A 5,000-nucleotide genomic window follows, 5' to 3' on the forward strand; every position below is an offset into this window, starting at 1 on the left:
ACAACGAAGATATTCAACAATTTATCTCGATCGGAACTAAATATAAAATAGCGAATTAAGATCAGTTTCATATAAGAACTACTTTATATGCTCAAGGCTTAAAGGTAAAAAGATATTCATTATTAAATAAAAACTGTCGGCTACTTTTTTAAGACCATATAAGGAAACAGTCACAGCCACGGGTACGGTCGCATAATTGCGATATCACGTCATAATGTTTAGCGCCGTTTCACTGATCTTCGATCGATTTCCCGTCAAGACGGAGCACAGTCTGAGCACTAAGCAACCACCAGTTGGATCCTCCTCTACAGACCAATAAATAGGGCTTCGTCGAATTCACCACTGGACGAAACAATCCGATAATGAACGAAAGACTGCGACTTCTTAAGAGAGTTGGGTCACTTACGTTTTGGTTGAAAGGACCCGATGAGACGATAGCTCCACAATTGGTGATCTCTGCGCCTGTCGTTGGATTTGCCGTTTTCCTAAGTGACGTATCGGAAATAACAAGTGGGGCTGCTCATTTAATCACTCTTTTTCAACAGCTTCAATATTTCAACATCCTCTCGGGACGCAATGGTTCTCAATGGTCGAGTGTATCGTAAATTAGCTGAACTTTCAGAACTTGTTTTGCGTTACCGAAGTGGTGTCTTCAGATTACAAGATGCGCATCAGGCCAATAAAAAATTCTCGCTCTCTCTCTCTCTCTCTCTCTCTCTCTCTCTCTCTCTCTCTCAAACTAATCAATACCCGATTATCTCTCATACTAATAACAAGCTGTGCTGGAAAAGGATACAGATCTTATGCATCCAGTACAGAAAATGTATTAAACAGGTATTTAAAAGAATTTAAACCAAAACATTTCTTGAGAAGTTCCAGAAACTGAAGGCTGACGTAGCCCTGCCCAAGTTTGCAGAAACATTGCGTATCAACGATGACCAAGAAAGAGAGCAGTTATAGTTACTGGTTCCAAATCCCTTAGGGCAACCAAGAAGTATAACTTTTTAAAATTTTCCTAATACTAAAGAGATGGTATGAGAAATAACATCTCATAGTACCGAGTTGTTGACGATAATTTTTTCTCATGTGTGAATTATCTATCGGAATCAGATAGATTTCCAATTAGTCTGTGCTTACCATGGCAGCATTAGAAGCGTTTGCTTTGTTAAGCCTATCAAGCAAACAACGCTATTGTAAGCGTCAAAGGTATTCCACATGAGTTACATTGTCCTTTCAATGAACTGAAATCGTCTTATATATGTTGGATGTATGGCAGAATGTCATTTTGAATGGCCTTACCATTAGCGTCATCCTTCTAACCACTGACGATAGTTTGAATCCCACGCGGGAGAGAGAATTTTATTATTCATTTCCCTCCGGCTTTCGCCACATTCACTTTCCGAACAAATGAGGAAACAGCGGCATTGAAGGGTGGCAGAAGTCGGGTGAAAAATAGCAAAACTTGCTACAAGACAAACCTTCCAATATAACTGGAAATTTACTCTTCTACTCCGAAGGAGTTTGAGTAATTCCTTGGGGGAAAACAAGACATTCAGATTGACAAACTTTCGAAGGAAATCTTGATAACTCTTTTGACCTACTTCCAGAATACCGTTAATGTGAAGCTCGCTGAGTTTGTGCAAGCGTTTCCACGCAGCATAAGTGTGTGTGTGTGTGTATGAATATGTGCATATATACGTGTATATATACATATAATAAAATTGCATATATAAAAATATATATATGCATATAGTATATACACATATAAATTATATATATATATATATATAATATATATATATATATATATATATATATATATATATATATATATATATATATGTGTGTGTGTGTGTGTGTGTGTGTGTGTGTGTTTGTATATGTAAATATTATATATATGTGTGTGTGTGAGCGTGAAACTTTTATCAATATTTCACCAGCCACAGTAATATGAATTTCCAAATATTATGAAAGTAAAATTTCGTCTATAGGCCTGCGTATAACATCAACACACTTATGGTTGTCGATGTCTTTTCCAGCTCTTGCTACGACGAAGATTTCAAAGATGAATCAGGAAAATACAGAGAAAACATTATATAAACACATACTGCTAGAGAATATGCGTCAACATGAGCGTATACATCAAACACCAGTTAAAAAACATAATGGTTATGACACTGCATAGAGAACCGACATATAAAATTATTCCATTCTATAAACGGCATGGCTTACAGAATTAAGCACCGCTTACTCAACTCTCTCACTCTCTCTCTCTCTCTCTCACTCTCTCTCTCTCTCTCTCTAAAGAAATATTAAAGAGACAGACAAAGAACGATCTTTCGCATGCCTAACTCTTGAAAGACGTTAGCTATAAAAAAAATTCTATATGTGTGTATGTGTGTATGTATGTATGTATGTATGTAGGTATGTATGTATGTATGTATGCACGTATACATACTAGCTAGAGATGAGTTCTCTTTCTTTCATTCACAGGAGCTGGCAGCCAGAGTTCAATAAACGTGATTATACATGAGATGACCATACTTAAGTCATGAGTGGTCTCAGAGGAGGTACCTCTGTCTCAAATCTCATTTGGCTAACGCAAGATGTGAAATACTTACGAACAGAGGGGGAGAGAGAGAGAGAGAGAGAGAGAGAGAGAGAGAGAGAGAGAGAGACGCCTTCTACCATCTCGCCCTCAAGTAATGGAGACAGAGATATGAAAAGAAAACATCTACCACCACGCCTTCAAGAAACTGAGAGAGAGAGAGAGAGAACGTCTTCTACCATCTCGCCTTCAAGAAACTGAGAGAGAGAGAGAGAGAGAGAGAGAGAGAGAGAGAGGAGAGAGAGAGAGAGAACCTGTTCAGTCATTGTTAGAGGAAGCTATAACAAAGACTAATAGTGTTACGCAACATTGACACAGAAGATTTATGACAACTCAGGTATCACTTCACCCATGTAAGTGGATACTAACAGAAGTCTTTGACGCAAAGAAATTAGATAGAAATATTGATAACCACTAGTGAAGAAAAATGTGAGTTTTAAAACAGTATCAAAACATGGACAAGAATACACTTAAAAGATACAGTTGCTTCCTAACAGTATTACTGAGAATGATAAATGTCTGTCATAACTAAGATCCACATTACTAAGTGCAACAAATATGAAAACGAATGCAGGTAAGATAATTGTAACTAATTATTATTCACTGACGATCACATCATCGTCAAGAACATTTAACCCTTTTCCTTGTGGAGTCTCTTATCTGATAACGAAAGAAAATACTTATGAAATCTGTTAATCGGTTTAGAGTAAACGAAACCAATCAGTTGATTCCATTTGACCAACATTGCCAACTTGCAAAATAGATATGATTTAGTTTTAACAATTTCCATCTACTTGCATAAACACACACACAAACAGACACACACAAACAGACACACACACAGACACACACACACAAGCAAACTCTCTAGGTCTACATGAACCTAGGTATTTGGAGATAAAACTGCTCGTCAGTAACCAAAAACGGAGAGAGAGAGAGAGAGAGAGAGAGAGAGAGAGAGAGAGAGAGAGAGAGAGAGAAAAGGGGGGGAAGGAAAGTGGGTTAGTGTAAGTGCTTGGTCATATATATAAAACAAGTGTTTGATAAACAAAAACTCAAGCAACTTCGAGAGACGGAGTGGGTGAACCCAAGCAATGATTCTTAATAAAGGAGATACTCAATTAAGAAATCCAATTTGGAACTCAATTTTCATTTTCCTAAATGACTGCATAAAGAAAACACAAAAGCATTCTTTACGGGATTAACTGCATCACATCCATAAGCTAATTCTATCTCTTTTGAGTATTAGTTTTTCAAAACATTCTTTTATTACTTTTTCAAATTATTCTTTATTAGATTTTCAAAATTTCTACCCTTCTGGTGTTCTTATGGGCTCCTTTTGTTATATATATATATATATATATATATATATATATATATATATATATATATATATATATATGTGTGTGTGTGTGTGTGTGTGTGTGTATGTATATGTATATATATATTACTAAGAAATCACAAAAAGCAAGCACGTGATTTTGTTTATTAGCTAAAGCCACTGGGAAAATTTAAAAAAGAAAAGACAGAATGCTTTTTTTTACTTTCGTGTATTTAACACATCTTCGAGGCACAGTAATACAGAACTTAAAAACTAGTGAGCAAGAAAGCTCTCACAAAAGCAAAGTGAATTAGAAAAAAACCATAAAAAATATGTATAATAAGCCCATTACAAACAGAAACAATATTCGTCTAGATCACCCAACCACTCAACACCCCAAAGAGTCGACCCCATTACTTACAGAAAAGAAAAAGACTGACTACTTGTCAACTAGTTTATAAAACAACTGAATTCACAATTATGAATAGTAACAATAATAACGTCACTAACAACATAACTAAAAAGACATCACCAATAAACAAAAACGACAAATATTAAAAGAACAGTAATATCAATAAGAAATACGTCTTTATAAAGGCAGATTCAATTATATTCCTACTAATATAATCGTTGCAAATAAAATTTATTTCGCTTCTTTCCAATCAATCGCATGATGAAGATTACTAAGATGAATAAAGAGAGCACTAGAAGTCTGTCCTGTTCTAACCGAATATTTATGCTGGTTTAATCTAGTAGACAAATCATCCCCAGTTTGGCCAATATATTTCTTATCACAACTTTTACAAAGAATTGTATAAAGGCAACAGGTAGATGAAAATGGGGAGTTCTTTATAAGCATATTACATACCGCATTTGAGCTTTTAAAAAAAAATTTACATCAAAATACCTAAGTACCTTAGGCAAATCATAAAAATTCTTGTGGTATGGTAAAACCAACATATTGTGGCATGAGAAAGGTTCTCTAACCCTATTAGAATAAAAAGTACCCTTGGCCATTTTTAATGCCGTTCATAAAAATAATCGGATATTTAAGTATTACACCTATGTCAC

The sequence above is a fragment of the Macrobrachium nipponense genome, chromosome 20 (assembly GCF_015104395.2).
Source record: "Macrobrachium nipponense isolate FS-2020 chromosome 20, ASM1510439v2, whole genome shotgun sequence".
NCBI lineage: Eukaryota > Metazoa > Arthropoda > Malacostraca > Decapoda > Palaemonidae > Macrobrachium > Macrobrachium nipponense.